Source organism: Montipora capricornis, chromosome 13, assembly GCF_036669925.1.
Source record: "Montipora capricornis isolate CH-2021 chromosome 13, ASM3666992v2, whole genome shotgun sequence".
NCBI lineage: Eukaryota > Metazoa > Cnidaria > Anthozoa > Scleractinia > Acroporidae > Montipora > Montipora capricornis.
In genome coordinates this window covers 45806206-45823705 of record NC_090895.1, presented here as the reverse complement: position 1 = coordinate 45823705, position 17500 = coordinate 45806206, and the positions used below count along the sequence as shown (strand labels likewise).

The 17500-nt window shown below is 39.0% G+C and overlaps 1 protein-coding gene and 1 pseudogene across 1 annotated transcript in view; one reads left to right on the top strand and one right to left on the bottom strand.

Moving 5' to 3' along the window:
- The window catches only part of LOC138030896 (dedicator of cytokinesis protein 9-like), a 658601-nt gene that overhangs the window by 497969 nt on the left and 143132 nt on the right, over positions 1-17500 (bottom strand). The window lies entirely within an intron of this gene.
- On the top strand, positions 6220-7761 carry LOC138029554 (putative nuclease HARBI1; annotated as a pseudogene).

The following is a 17500-nucleotide window of genomic DNA, read 5'->3' as shown; positions in this document are numbered from 1 at the left end:
CAAGCCGTGGCATCAAGGCAATCACTGGACATTACTATATGTTAACCTAACGGTCAACAAATGGTATTATATTGATACCTCTTGTTGGGGGATGCCCGAAAATTTAAAGAACGCAGTTGCCCCCTTTGTTACAGCCATCTACGAACAGGGGGATATGGCACCCAAGCCTGTAAGCGGCATCGTGCCAGCTCACATTGAAAGTTTTGGCCAAAGTCATTCCTGTTGTAACACTTGCCTAAAAAACATCCCAGTTCAAACCTGTGCTAATGTCTGTGGAGTCGCTGCTGCAGTACTTGCAGGAATCGCTTGTGTTGCCCCTTACCTATGGAGAAACGTATTCCTCAACCGGAATGCCGAAATTCCCACCAGCTTGGAATGGTTGCTGAAACCTACTGTTTACTCCGACTTTCTAAGATGCTCTATCATTTCTTGGCTTTTAACCGATTCAATTAATCTCTCTATTCTTGGAATAACGAGAGAGGAGGTTAAACGCCAACTGCGAGATCACAATTTCACTTTCCGTCGCCGATTTCTGGGCGAGGTGACCATTCCAGACGATGGTCATGCTGACAAAAACCAGGAAAATGTGAAGAACAACAACGGAGAGTCACCATCAGGGGATTCCTGTTCTAAGGATGACGCCAGCAGAATTCAGAACCTTTCCGAAGGGTGGATTACATTGCAGTACGGCAAGAAAAGAAAGAAGGTGGATAACCAAGGAAAAACTAACAAGAATTCGACGCGGGAAGCTTCTTGTTCCCATGGTTCAATGCAAGAAAAACTTGGATGCAAAAAGGTAGATGATGAAGATAAGATTCCTTATGATGCCACGATTTCCAACGATGGGTGTGTAGAATTTTACCAGCACAACACAGTAACAGTAGAACCCAGAGGGAACTCAAAGTCAAATCTAGAGGAAAACAACAGAATGCCACCCTCCGCGAGAAGCAAGAAACCGGGAGACGTTGCCAACCGCAAGAAGAAGTGTGATGACGACCGGATAAAAGTCCCACGGGGCAGGAAAGTGAAGAATGTAAATACCCAGAGAAGACAAGGACGTCTTAACAACAATATGACAACAGTCGATGCTGCGCCAAGAAAACACGGTCAGAGCATCAGTGCCAGGTACAAACATAATGGCTCCCTCTGGAGAAAAAATGATAGTTCATGGAATGATGATGTAAATGGTTTAAAAGAAGAAAATGTTGGATTTCAAATGGCAGCTGGTGAAGATATGATTCATAAAAAAGATGACAGATCGTCAGATGATGTTGCCAATAGTTCAAAAAAAGAAAACATTGGTTGTGAAATGGAAGACGGTGAAGATATGTTCCATAAGCATTGTGAAGACAGAAAGCTAAAAAAAGAAAGTACGCGACCTTTCCATAAAGAGATCGATGAAATTTCCAAGCATTTGCAGACCGCTCCGTTGCTGAGAATGAAGTATCCAGTGTGGGAGAATAAAGGAAACACAGAAGGCGTGCTAAAGGAAGAAGAGAAGAACCAAGCGGAAATCTCCGAAAATGAGGAGGAAAGTATATGTACAGGGAATGCATTAGGTTATTCAAGTAAAAGAGCTGTTGATGGAATGCTGAATGTTGGAAACCAAAAGCAGTTACGAGAAACCATCGATGAAATGTCCATGATTGAAAACACCGTCGGTGATAAAAAATTCGAAGATGACAAGGAGAATTGCTGCCTTTTTTCGGAGAACGTTGTAATCCCAGGGGATGTGGAGGTTGTTCCCATTCAAGAGAGAAGACAGAAAGATGAAATAAACTTTGACCACATTTACCTCGACAATGATTACAAGAGTCGTGAGAGCGTTAATGATGGTTATGCCTCAGTGCCTCAGTGTTCCGGTTGGATGCCATTGGAGGAGGGAGAAGGTTATGGAGAAGGTGTCGTGAGAAATGTTGTGATGAAAAATAATGTGTTCTTTATAGGGCAAAAATTCCATACCCTTGAAGAACTTGAAACGGCCAAACGGGTGTATGAAGATAGTAACTTCTGTGAGTTGTGGAAAAGAGACGTCAGGACACTTACCGCCGCCTCGAAGCGTGTTCCAAAGAGGGTTTCTATTGCAAACCCTAATCTCACGTACTATTCACTACATTTAAGCTGCAAATTTGGAGGAAGGAATGTGGAAACAAGAGTGAACAGGAAGCGAAAGACAAAATCATTTCGCCAAGGCTGCCCTTTCGAAGTCCATATAACCCTTTCGGAAGATGGGAAATATCTGCAAGTGAATCGCATTTCAACAACACACAACCATGCTCTCCAAAAACAAATTTATGAGCGCCTTCCTCGACAACGAGCTGCACGAAGTAAGGAGGTTACAAATGACATCGTGGATGCCATCAAGCTTCAGGCCAATCCCAAACTTCTTCAACAGAAGATTGAGACTGCTACTGGAAAAAAGGTTACATTAAAGGACATCTCAAATATAAAACAAAATTCAAAGAAAAATATTCAGAAGAATGATCTTGAAGATGTCATAGGCTATTTGAAGAAACAACCAGGTTGTTGCACAGATGTTGTTGTTGACGAGGAGAATAATTTCAAAGGACTATTCTACCAAGACGCTCACATGCAAAACATCTATACCCATTTCCCAGAAATTCTCCTAGTAGATGCGACGTATAAACTATTAGATCTTCGAATGCCTGTTTATTTGCTTATGGGCATTGACGGTGATGGACTTAGCGAGGTTGTGGCCATGTTCATTGTAGCAGAAGAGACAAAAGAGGTGATACAGGCAACGGTGGACTTATTCAAAAAGCATAATCCTTCTTGGAATGAAACAAAAGTTGTAATGTCAGACAATGATTTCACAGAACGAGACGTGTTTAAAGCCCGCTTTCCTGCCGCAAGTTTAAGTATCTGCCTTTATCACACCTTAAGATCCTTCAGACGAGAAATAACATGCGAGAAGATGGGCATTACATCTGCGGAGAGACTACGAGTACTCGAAATTCTGTCCTCCTTGGCACATTGTAAGAGTGAAGGCGAATACGAAAAACATCTTGATGAACTAAAACAAACGAATTTCAGAAGTGTCATCGATTATTTCATGGAGAACTGGCATCCCATACGAGAGCAATGGGTAGCTTGCTTCAAAGACAAACATTTGAATTTAGGTGAAACCACCAACAACAGACTGGAATCCACCTTCAGCAAGTTCAAAAGTGTTTGTTCGAGGTACGCAAGTTTGCTGCAGTTTTGCACAGAATTCATGTCAGTGCTACGATGCTTCCGAGAGGAACGAAACCATCATTACGTGATGACAATCGTGCGAAGGCAGACTGAATTTGAACATCTTTGCAAAGATCTCCAGGAATATTCAAAAACTCTTACACCGTATGCATTTAATTTCGTTCGTGGACAGTATGGATCTGTGGCTAAAGTCGAGGTTTTGTCACAAAAGAGTAACAGTGAGTTCATTCTTTGTGGGTCACGAAAAAAGAATCAGGAACCACTTCTTGCTTCAACCAGTCATTGCCAGTGCTCCTTCTTTACGCGCATGTCCCTTCCCTGCAAACACATTTTCAAAGTTCGCGAGCTTGTCACTCTTCCAGCTTTTGATGAAACCTTAGTGCATAAGCGTTGGACAATGGATTTCTATTTAACAACAAACCGTCTGAGCCCGGCACTCCCTGTTCTCCACAACGACGATCTGGAACATTGTGTTGAGTATGTCCCGGTCATTGAAGAAAAAAGAACCACTCTTACACAGTCCCAAAAGTTCAAAAAAGGATTAAAAATAGCACAAGTTCTTGCCTCACTTGTCAGTGAGGGTGGTATGTCTACCTTCAAAAGACGACATGAAGTTTTGGAGTCTTTGGCTAGGAGCTGGAAACTTGGGCGCGACGTAATTGTCCAGGAAGTGGGACACACACAAACAGAAGCCGACCAGGAAACAGAGGACCCTAGTGAAACTCGCCATGAAAATTACATCTCGGTAGAACAGGTAGAGGAAGACAAGCCGACAGGAAACGCCGGTGAAAGAGAGCTGGGAGCAGACGATGAACTGGTGAATGAAGTCAGTATTCAGAATGAAAATAAGGAAAACATTTTAAAGGAGAACTCCGTGTCAACACATGTCGATCCGAGAAAAGGCATTAAGTCACCTGATTTTTCCCAAATAAAGATGCCACCCAAAATTCTAAAAAGAGGCCATCCGAAGGGAGCAGAAGTGACCGTAATTGGCCTCCCGAAGAAAAAGAAGAAAACAGAAAGTCAGAATAAGCTAATTTCCTTCAAGAAACTCAGTCCGATCGAAAAAGACCGAATGATCCTGAGCTCTCTGTCAACGTCACAAGCCGTGGGTGAAGCCATAGCGGGTAAACGATTACTTAACAAAGAGGATGTTTTGCCAGTTGGAAGAATATCAGATACTATCAGGGATGATGAAATGGTGGACATCCATCGAGTTCAAAAATACTTTGATAGAAATGCATGGTTCTTGGTTTTAAAATCAAGTAGGGAGAAGAACTCCATAGACTTTGTTTGTTCCGTTTGCACAAAAGTGATAAACGACGAATGTGAAGATAGCATTGATTGCGATGCCTTCTTTGGTCGCATTTTAAATGCACCTCGTTAAAAAAGCGACCAAAGAACCGAAACTGGTTCTGCACATCGTGCAGAGTGAAATACGCATGATTATTTACAAGAGAGAATGAATCGAGAGAACCAACTGCCAGAGATAGCCCTGTTTCAATGATAATTATAAGTGGTTTCAAGCTAAACTTAGCGCCTTAACTTTACCTTTACCTTCACCTTTGCACGGTCAAACAGTGGTTATTTTAAGGTAGAAATTTTCTTTGCTAGATTGCTAGGGTGTAATATTATCTATAAATGGTTTGAAATGAGTTCTCTGTTCGTGAATAACATCGATCCACAGGGTACACTGCGAGAAATGGAAAGTTATTATGAAAAGACAGTATCTGTGGAACAGCGGTGTATTCTCTCGCCCCATTCTCTCTTTCCTTTCGTTAAAAGTTTCGTCGCTTAAACCATGACAGTACTAAAAGCATGTGTCTGGCGACGACTACGGTAGTAATTTCGACCACGTAAGAATACCTATATATTGCGTACCATTGGCTAAGTCTTTAGAAGCTCCAATTCTCTTTCGGTGGGTGTCAGAAATGACTTTGTTTTACCATCTTTAGTGAAGAACCAAGGAACTTTTTTTGGACTTTGGCATCAAATTTGCGAAATAAAACAGGGGAGGGGCTACAAAAAACATTACAATAAATACTTATTTGATTTCAAGAATCAGGGTCGCATTACTGATTTTTGAGAAAATGGTTTAGATCACTGCTCTTTACTTGGATTGGTCAACGATCCCATCAGATTATTATAATCATAATTAATACTGATAGGTTAAGAACCATGAATTTAGAGTTTTTCTACGCCACGCGTGACCAGTTACTTTGAGATTTGAATCAAGAGGTTATATTTACGTGTGAGTTTTGAACATAGTAGCAGGATTCAGAATACCAGTCAAGGGAACCTAACCCGCTAGTTGGTAGGTTTCGCGAAACATACAGCGTTGCGCATGCAACATCATGTTTAGAAGTTTTTATATGAAACCTTACGAGAAATATTACGTTTTCTGTGTGTCAATAAGAATATTGCTGTTAATTCACGCCTCTAGTTTCATAGACAGATTTTCCGAGAGATGTACAACATTCTGTTGGAATGGTCTGTAAGACCAAATGTGGTCAGACTTCATTTAAGTTCTTGGCTGCAAGTGCCTGAAACGAACTCCCACGAGAGATACGTGAGCTAAGAACACTTGCACAGTTTAAGGTCAAAACATTTATCTACTTGGTGAACATGGATGGAGCCAATCATATTTGTAAGATCAATACTTAGTTCATTTTGACTGACTGACCGGTCTTTTTACCAGGATAAATAAAGTTATTAGTATTAGTAATTTCCGTACATGTACTCGTGTAAAAAAGACAAATAAAATGGCTTTCCTGGGTGTGTATGAAGTTACACGCTAGACTTCAGGGCCGGGTTCCTGAAAGGTATAATAACTCTATTCCAGGGATAAATGTGCCTTATTTCAGGCATAACTTTATCCTCGGAATAAATTCTGTTCCTGAAAGAAGGAATAGCGCTATTCAGGGAATAAATCTGGGATAAATTTATTACACCTTTCGAGGTGGTAATAAATCGCAATTCCAGGGATAAATCTGCAAAAACAAGATGGCCGACATGTTGCTGTTTGGTCGTCTTGCTGATGCAAGACGCGCCAGACCGCGGCGTTTTAGGCTTTTTAATGCACGTTTGGATGACTACTTAAGCGAGAACGACGTCAAGTCGAGATTCCGTTTTGGTAGAGACTCCATAAATTACCTTGTCGATTTGTTGTCCGATGATCTAGCGAGAAACACCGCTCGTAATCACGCACTTTCGCCACTTGTTCAAGTTCTTGTAGCCTTACGTTTCTTCGCATCTGGAAGTTTCCTGGAGGTAATCGGCAATACATTCGGGCTACCAAAATCCACGGTCTCACGCTGCATAACTTCAGTATCACAGGCTCTAGTGCGCCGTCAACATATGTTCATTGTTAGGCCGGATGAGGACAGGAAAACTGTGATCAAACAGGCCTTCTTCGCCAAGAACGGCTACCCGGGTGTAATCGGGTGCATTGACTGCACACACATCCGCATTCAAGCGCCAGGTGTCAATGAAAACGACTTCGTGAATCGAAAAGGATATCATTCTCTGAACGTACAAGCGATTTGTAATCATAAAGGTGAGTCACACAGAGGGGTACTGGGGTCAAAGAGCCCATACAATCAGTTTTACGTGCATTGTGGTACAAAATTTCAGTGAAAAATATTTTATCTGAATTGTACCTCAAAAAATCGACTTTTAATCTTCATAGATCATTAATTTTTTTGAAAATTGAGAAAAGACTTCTGCAGTTGGGGTATGGCTTAAAAAAAAAAATCTTAAAAATGAATTACCCTGGATAGTGTAGCGAAAATACAGGTAATGTTCCTAGGTTTACGTCCCTTTTTGCCTAAAATCATGGGCATTTCACAGATTTTACCTCTGGGTACAAAAGTGAATCTCATAATCAAAATATTGATAAAGCAAAGCATCACCTCTAATATTGTTACTATGTGTATATTATAACAACAAATGCCACATTAGTGCAACAATAATATAATAATTAATAATTTACAAGCAAGCACAAGGGAGTACCAAGTGGAGAGAAAATCATTACTACATAAAATTGTTCACTATCATTTTAGGTATGTTCACCAATGTGGTGGCAAAGTGGCCTGGGAATGCACACGATTCCTTTATCTTCCAAGACAGCCTTATCTATGACAAGCTAAATGATGAGATAAAGGACTTGGAAGATGGCTTCCTGATTGGTGATAGTGGATATAAGGCTGTAAGCCTTTTATAATGACACCCTACCCCCACCACAGTACACAGCACCAGGAGGCTTTCAATGAGGCTTTAGGCAAAACCAGAGTGAAAATTGAGCAGTCATTTGGAATCCTTAAGAGAAGATTCCATCTCATGCACTCTGAAATACGAATGGATCCCGTCAAGGTTTCGCAGCTCGTAGGAGCCTGTGCAGTTCTGCATAATATTGCAATCCTTCGAAATGACGTGTATGATCCAGGAGAAACCCTGCTTGAAAATGACCAACCAGATGTGCCCCCATATGATGGCCCTGAAGATGGGTTGAAAATTAGAGATTACATTTGTGAACATTACTCCTGAATGTTTCACCATATTGCTGTTGTGCCGTACATGATATGAAGTTCTTTGAAATTCTCTTATTGTTTACATCATAGTTAGCCTCTACTATGTTTACATGTACAGGTACCAAATGAAAAGATACAAAAATGAAAAAAGGGAAGGATAAACTGCTAGGTTCATGATGATGCTTTTGACTCATACCTTACTTTTTAAATCAGACAGACCTTAAATAAATAAACTTTTCCCAGATATTTTATTTTTCCTCAATAATACTCATACCCACTGTTATATTCAGAAGTAATGCTCACAAATGATTTAACTATTATTTCTCTTAGAATTCTGGATTTTGAGCTTCCTTAGCCTGGACACAACCAGTTAATACCACTAATAGACCCGCAAGGCTGGGTCAGGACCATGTTTTCATACAAACCTACCTGCTTTTCTTATGGAAATTATGCTGATTAAAGACTAGTTAGCAGAAGAAAAACATGAATTTACAAAAGAAAGTAGATAGGTTTGTATCAAAAAAGGGCACCCCCAGCCCTGTTTTCACTGACAACTGTAAAATGGTATATTTCCCTGAAATCAAACCAGCTGCATGCAGGCTAAGCTTCCCCTATTGTATTTGAATTAAAAAAACAGTCAAATTGAAACATGAAATGAGGTTAATGTTTAAAACATACAGCATCACAAACAAGGAGAAAAATACAAGTAAACATGTTTTTCGGTAAATGTCAATATTTAATATGCAGTATACATTCAATAATTTTTTATCACAATCTGTGATTCCAGAAAACAACCATATCCTCTAAGGGTTTTTAACTGAGATTCCTGAGAGGGGGATGGGCAGTGCTGACAGAATTTGCCAAATAAACTGTCTGAAGAAACATTAATCAGAAAACTCTAGATGAATGGGGGGTTCATATAAAGACTCCCTTCCATGATTGGGGTGTGATTATTTTCTAGAATTATTGCACCAATTGAAGATAAATTGGAGGCAATATCAATAATTTTCAATATCCAGGTCAAAAATGACAAGAATGGAATGCAAACAAACAATGCATGACTGTAAAATTTTTAAACAAGTAATCACATAATTTTCTCCATTTGAGCTGTTTGGTAAATGCACCACCAGTGATATTAATTTTGAATAAATATCCACAAAACACTTTCACTTTCCAAACTGAAGCCTTTCAGGACAATGATTGAGATAGAAATTAACAAGCTGGCATTGTATCAGCTATACAACATAAACTATTTATGTTGTATAACTGAGAGACATCTCCAGCTGGTTGATTTCTAGCTCAAGTTTTCTTCTTTCTCTTCGCCCCTCGCACTTGTTCTGGCTCCTTTATCCTGGGTGGGTCAGTCACAGTACTACAATCTAGCCCTCCTGCCTCAAGGGCTGCCATGTCAATTGTTTCAAGCATGTCTGCTTGGGCAGCTACAGCAGGGAGAGCTTCTGCTATCACATCTCCTAAGACAACAAGAAAGGTTAAGGATAAGAAGTTTCTTAGGGACATCTCCTTTGTTACACACAGGAAAATGTATCTTGTACACATAGATGTGTATTATTTGAACTCAATGTTTTAACGACTGGTTTCAATACGTTGTAACTTGGAGGCAACTAAGATGTTCATCCCCTGATTCGTTACTGTCATTACTCATAGCTGTATGTTACAAACCAAATTACTACCAAACATGAAATATTAGATTACAATAGATACAAAAGTTAAAGTTTTGGTCAGTTTACTTTCTCCTGGAAGTGGTTATAGTATTCAAAAACTTAAGTGGCTGCAAACTGGGCAACACACTGTACAAGTAATACAAGTAATTATATGTATATGCAAATGAGAGGCGCCAAATAATTCAATCAGGCAAAAAGGATTTACAATTACGTAGTGAAAACAATTATATGGTCAGCTGATCCTTTTTTTATTTCCCCTACCTGCGATCAGGTTAAATTGTACCAAACTTAACAATACATAAATCAGTACACTAAAAAAAATTACACATGGACTAAGTTTCAAGACTTCTTTCAAGGCTCGGTTTTTCATTATGTCAAAAGTATCTTGCACGTTTTTTGGAGTTAGGACATGATTTTATGTCAACCGGGAGGTAGTTGAAAGGTACGGCTGCATATTAAACCCTTTTATCAACTCCTCATTCATAAATGCACGAGTATTAACTTCTAACATAGCAGATGATGTTCCATTTCAACCGGATCGTCCCACAACGTGCAGTCATTTTTTTTTTTATCCAAAGGATATTCGGTTGCTTAATTGCAACTTTTCCCCGTTAATTAAAGAAAACAGGTCTAACTCACGTTTAGATAAGGGTTACCTTATTACTACGTTGCCATTGCTTCTCCCTTTACTTCAACGCAAGAAAACAAAATGGCCGAGAGCGAAAATCGATCCGCCAGGCGTTCCGTGTCACGTCGTCAAAACATGTCTATTTTAGTCACATGACTTAAAATACTGAAAAAAAATTTTTCACAAGTTTTCAGTTACGGTAGGTCAACCCTCATGTGAAATAATGGTAAAAGCGGTACTCACCGGACTCAAAACCTCCTGTTATTCCCGAAAAACCGGGCGTGTTGTCATAAACTTCGACAATCATTTTATTCGTGTCGGAGGGCTCGCCCGGTGCCGGTCCACCACCCGTCTTCCTTTGCGCCTTTTTTTGTTGGCTAAACTCCTTCTTGGCTATGCTGAAAAGTCCTTTCCATTTCTGTTTTACTTCGTAGATGGTTCTGCTGGCTACACCAACGGCATTAACCTTCTCTGTAATGGCTTTCCATGTTTCAGTTTTGGTTTTATTCGTAACATTGTCGGTAAACTTGCTTTGCAAGATGCCTTTATTTGCCTCCACGTTTTCTGTAATTATTGTTAACTCTCTGGTAGTAAAATTAGGTTTCCTTTTTCTTTTTTCGGCACTGTTTCCGGCATGCTCTTCTGGATCCATGTTTACACAGATACAGAAAAATTTCGACCTTCACTCCCATCACAGTGCTTTAACCACAGGCATCCCGCGCGCATTGCACTCAATTTCCCGCCAAAACCTGTTTGTCATGTGGGAATCCCCTTTGCTGGACGATTTATTCCTAGAATACCAGACTTATCCTTGGAATAGCTATTCCAAGAATAAATAATGCTTCCAGGAACTCATTTTTATTCCTGGTATAGTTATTCCTAGAATATCAGATTTATCCCTGGAATAACTGTTATACCTGGTATAGTTTATCCCTCCTTTCAGGAACCGGCCCCAGATCTATAAAGTATTTCAGGATCGCTTGACTATACCGGACTGCCGGCCATTTAGTATTTTCAAAACCTTGACCGGTTACCGGCCATATAGCCACAGCGAATCTTTGAGGCCGTTTGTAAAGGTTTATATCCCCTCAAATTTCAGCTAGAAAGTTGAATTTGATCTTATTGGAAAGCTAAACGAAAGCAAAACACGAATACACAAAAACTATTTATCCTAAATATCATTTACTCGAGAAAATCAGGTACGCGCGTTTACCTTAAATTATGCTTTTTCGAACGTTGGTAACACTATTAACTTAACAGTACAGGAAACGTCGTTCGTGTCTTCAAACTTTTGCCGAAGACAAAAAACAATACATTATACATCATAGAAATTGCAAAACTGTTTACTTTAGAGATATTATTAAGCTTTGGCCAAACTTTCTTTCGTTTTTCAGTTATCATTCTGACAAGGACTAGTAATACGTCCCTACAACACCATAATTTGCATGTTGGCTCCTTCAAAAATTATCATAGACTTCTTAGCGAATGCCGGGAACAAATTGATTTTAATCTGACGGATTTTAACACATACAGACTTTATATTTCCCATGCTTTTAAATGAGACCAATTTTGAAAGTCTGCCATCTATTTGGCGTTTGAAATTGTTCTGCAAAGCAGTGCGTGTATTTAACTCCATTTTGCCGAAAAAATTCGCGTGAAATCTTTGAAACCGTTTGTAAAGGTTTACATCCCCTCAATTTTCAGCTAGAAAGTTGAATTTGATCTTATTGGAAAGCCAAAGCAAGGCCAAAAACGATTACACAAAAACTATTTACCGTAGATATCATTTATTCGAGAAAATCAGGTACGCGCGTTCACCTTAAATTATGCTTTTTCGAACGTTGGTAACACTATTAACTTAACAGTACAGGAAACTTCGTTCGTGTCTTCAAACTTTTGCCGAAGACAAAAAACAATACATTATACATCAAAGAAATCGCAAAACTGTCTACTTTAGAGATATTATTAAGCTTTGGTTAAATTTTTTTTCGTTTTTTAGTTATCATTGTGACAAGGGAAAGTAATTCGTATTACAACACCATAATTTGCATGTTGACTGCTTCAAAAATTACCATAGACTCTTTAGCGAATGCCGGGAACAAATTGTTTTTAAGCTGCCCGATTTTAACACATACAGACTGTATATTTCTCATGCTTTTAAGAGTGGATGTCCGTAAAAATCCAACATCAGATGGCAAACCTTGAAAAAACGATTTTGCTCATACTTCCAAGTTCAATGAAAAGAGTAACGTGTACCAAGAAGCATGGTGTAGTTAGTTTTGGTTATTATTGATTTATTTTGGAGAAAAATGCAAATTACCGAACACCGCCGAAAATGCCGCTCGGACAAGCGATTTGTCTCTTCATTTTGACGGTCTTGTGAGGTCAACTGAAGCATCCCTCATAAAATATTCCTCCTAATCCTAACTGAGCAATCTCTTAATTGTCGTTTGGCTAAGTTTGAGTGCATTTAAGACATTCTATAGTTTCCAAATAATTTTATTCTTGGCGCCTATATTTTTTGTCACTAAAACTGGGTCTTACGAAATATCTTACAGAGAATGTGCTCTACCTTTAAACCCTTTGAAACTTCGGCCATCGAATGTTGAAACAAAGGTCTTTCGTCTGATAGAGAGAAATCTCTGGGCAATTACTTTTGCGTGACGCCTCGAGCGCTTAAAATGTCGTTAAAATGCATTCTTGTGACCTTTCGGGTCAAAACACAGCAGGCCGATATCCGTCTTTGATTTGATAAGAAAATAGATGAGACCGCTTTAAATAAAGTGCAGAAAGTAAAATGATACCATTTTAATCCATACCTGTTTTTTAGTGAGAAGTGGGAGCTTTAACAATGTTCGGAAATAAACATGACGAACGTTTGTCAACACAACAACCACAGGATACCCAATGGTAGACCGAAGTGCTCCTTTTTCTCAGGGACGGCGGAGCTAGGGGGACTGCCCATGAAGAAAAAATAGAGGAAAAAAAACTCATAAAGCATAAAAAGAGAAAACTAACAGAAGGAAAAAGTTGCATTTCCGAGCTTCAAGATTTCAAAATTTCCTTCAGGGAACCCCCTACAAGTTAGCGGCTCTTGCTTGTTAGCCCCCTTCCCCCCCCCCCCCCCCACAATACAAAATATGCTCCGTCGTCCCTGTTTTTAGCTTTTCACTGACATAATGATGTCATCAATACACAAGGGACAAAACTGATTTAGACAAAACACTCGTATAGTCCTTACTGATTGACAAGTTAAATTAACGGACTCCCTTGATGGACTTCGTTGAATGCGGTTTATTAACTAGGTATCAGTTTGAGAGCCGCTCTTTATAGTTATGGAGGTCTGCGGTTCATTCAAGACGATAACTGGAGGAATCTGTGGTTCCGACAGTAAAGATGGAAAGAAAGATATCCAGGTTGTTCCATTGAGCGCATGTTCAAAAGATATTGAAAATCATCTCTCGTCATACTCGTTTACTGTTCCCGTAAATGAGGTGGAACTAATATTGTGTCGAGCAGCAATTTTCAAAATGCCAGGTAATTTAGAAAGCATGACCGTAAGTCCGCGCCATCGTGGAAAGCTGGGGATTGGATGGACAAGAGGAGCTACAAGATGCAGAATACCCCTTGATTTATCCAACCACGGAAAAGGCCGCAATAAAACCTGGCCAAAAGGAGACAGAGGACTAGGAAAACATGAATCGGAAGTGGTATTTCGTAAGACTGATGTTTTTGTTCAGCCCGGATCTGGTAAGATACTTAAAACTCAGTTTAGTCAAATAGAGGTATACTTTTACTATTTTTGATCTATGTATTTTTCTATTGATCTATGAGACCTATTTTTCTATTGATCTATGTATTTTCATTTTTATCATGATTTTTAATGCCTTCTTTTGAGGAATATGCAGGTCATGCCGAGATATAGTAAAGTCTCTTAGCGTATAGTCTGCTGGCAGCCGGGTTTTTCTCTAAGGGTCACTAGGACGAGCGCTTAGTCATCGCGAACTCGAAAGGGCGGTATGGCGTTGGCCGTGTAGAGAAGAAGGTGTAACAAGGGTGGTATGGCCGAGTGGGGAAGAAGGCGAGACGAGAGGCAGTGAGGACAACAGCAATAGAAACACGTTGGAATGAATGTGAAAATATTTACATATCATCCACTTTCCTTTGTCTTTGTCCTCACTATCAAGCTGAATTTTAATACATCGAAAAAGGCCTATTAAGAAGCGACGCATATTTAGTTTATTAAGACCTCTCACAGTTCTCAGTGAAAAGGAGGCTTAACTAATTGTTCACAGTTTTGAAAGAGAAGAAGTGTGACTTTGGAGCAAAATACACCGGCTTTCCGACGAGACCTGGCGTTTATTTTTAGGACAGCACCTAATGGAGTAAATACAATATCAATTAGCCAATATCAAAAATATCATATTACTCTTTGTTTGTCCCTCCAAATTTTGCATAAGCATTTTTTCCAGTGTCTCTTGGAACCATTATAATTCCCAAGTGGAAATAAAAACAATTCCTATGCAAACTTTTGGAGTGTAGTAGCCAAAACAAATGAAGGAAAAATACCGAACATTCGGATATAACATTACAGCAGAATAACGACAAAAATTGAAACAAAAAAACTTAAGGAAAAAAGACACCCCAACCCCGGCCCCTGACCCGGCGTTTTGGCTACTATCCTACTGGAGGGACAAACAAAGAATATTATGGTATTTTTGATATTGGCTAATTGTTTCATTTTCTCACCAACATTTTATCAATCTTGCCGAAGCACTCATCCCACCATTTAGGTAAATTATTGCCTTAGATCATACGCTGCCACCCTCACATGCTTTGTGTTTCCACCACCACAAATTAGTGTTTCTTCACGGACCGCAAATTTTCCGACTTAAATTTTTGCTTGGTAACATATTTATTGATGACTTCATTAGGTCTGTGAAGAGCTAAAAACAGGGACGACGGAGCATATTATGTATTGTGGGGGGGGGGGGGGGGGAGGGGAAAGGGGGCTAACAAGCAAGAGCCGCTAACTTGTAGGAGGTTCCCTGAAGAAAATTCTCAGCAAGAAAACTTTGAAATCTTGAAGATCGGAAATGCAACTTTTTCCTTCTGTTAGTTTTCTCTTTTTATGCTTTATGATTTTTTTTTTCCTCTATTTTTTCTTCATGGGCAGTCCCCCTAGCTCCGCCGTCCCTGAGAAAAAGGAGCACTTTGGTCTACCATTGCGTATCCTGTAACGTTCGTCATGTTTATATTCTGCTGTGGCCGTTTACGTAAGTGTAGTTCCGAACATTGTTAAAGCTCCCACTTCTCACTCAAAAACAGGTATGGATTAAAATGGTATCATTATGATGAGCGAAATCGATTTTTCAAGGTTTGCCACGGAATTCAAAGGTTCCTTGATTTTTACGGACATTCAATCTTAAAAGAGACCGATTTTGAAAGTCTGCCATCTATATGGCGTTTGAAATCGTTCTGTAAAGCAGTGCGTGTATTTAACTCCATTTTGAGGGAAAAATTCGCGTTAAATCTTTGAGGCCGTTTGTATAAGTTTATATCCCTCAATTTTCGGCTAGAAAGTTTTTTTTGATGTTACTGGAAAGCTAAAACAAGGCAAAACACGATTACACAAAAACAATTTACCGTAGACATCATTTACTCGATAAAATCAGGTGCGCGCTTTCACCTTAAATTATGCTTTTTCGAACGTTGGTAACACTATTAACTTAACAGTACAGGAAACGTCGTTCGTGTCTTCAAACTTTTGCCGCTGACAAAAAACAATACATTATACATCATAAAAATCGCAAAACTGTTTACTTTAGAGATATTATTAAGCTTTGGCCAAACTTTGTTTCGTTTTTAAGTTATCATTCTGACAAGGGATAGTAATACGTCCCTAAAACACCATAATTTCCACGTTGACTGCTTCAAAAAATATCATAGACTTCTTAGCGAATGCCGGGAACAAATTGTTTTTAATCTGCCCGACTTTAACACATACAGACTGTATATCTCCCACGCTTTTAAATGAGACCATTTTGAAAGTCTGCCATCTATTTGGCGTTTGTAATTGTTCTGTAAAGCAGTGCGTGTATTTAGCTCAATTTTGCCGGAAAAATTCGCGTGAAATCTTTGAGGCCGTTTGTAAAGGATTATATCCGCTCAATTTTCGGCTAGAAAATTGAATTTGATCTTATTGGAAAGCTAAAGCAAGGCAAACACGATTACACAAAAATTATTTATCGTAGATATCATGTTCTCGAGAAAATCACGTACGCGCGTTCAACTAAAGTTATATGCCTTTTCGAACGTTGGTAACACCATTAACTTAACAGTACAGGAAACTTTGTTCGTGTCTTCAAACTTTTGCCGCAGACAAAAAACAATACATTACACATCATAGAAATGGCAAAACTGTCTACTTTAGAGACATTGTTATGCTTCGGCCAAACCTTTTTTTGTTTTTTAGTTATCATTTCGACAAGGGATAGTAGTACGTTTCTACAACACCATAGTTTGCATGATGACTGCTTCAAAAATTCATTCGAGACTTCTTAGCGAATGCCGGGAACAAATTGTTTTTAATCTTCCCGGTTTTAACACATACGGACTGTATATTTCCCATGCTTTTAAATGAGACCATTTTGAAAGTCTGCCATCTATTTGGCGTTTGCAATCGTTCTGTAAAGCATTGCGTGTATTTAACTCCATTTTGCGGGAAAAAATCGTGTGAAATCTTTGAGTCCGTTTGTAAAAGTTTATATCCCCTCAATTTTCGGCTAGAAAGATTAATTTGATCTTATTGGAAAGCTAACGCAAGGCAAAACACGATTACATAAAAACTATTTACCGTAGATACCATTTACTCGAGAAAATCAGGTACTTGCGTTTACCTTAAATTATGCTTTTTCGAACGTTGGTAACACTATTGACTTAACACTACAGGAAATTTCGTTCGTGTCTTCAAACGTTTGCTGTAGACAAAAAACAATACATTATATATCATAAAAATTGCAAAACTGTCTACTTTAGAGATATTACTAAGCTTTGGCCAAACTTTGTTTCGTTTTTCAGTTATCATTCTGACAAGGGATAGTATTACGTCCCTACAACACCATAATTTGCATGTTGACTGCTTGAAAAATTATCACAGACTCTTTAGCAAATGCCGGGAACAATTTGTTTTTAATCTGCTCGATTTTAACACATTCAGACTGTATATTTCCCATGCTTTTAATTCAGACCAATTTTGAAAGTCTGCCATCTATTTGGCGTTTAAAAAAGTTCTGTAAAGCAGTGCGTGTATTTAACTCCATTTTGCGGGAAAAATTCGCGTGAAAGCTTTGAGGCCGTTTGTAAATGTATATATCCCCTCAAATTTCAGCTAGAAAGTTGAATTTGATCTTATTGGAAACCTAAAGCAAGGCAAAACACGATTA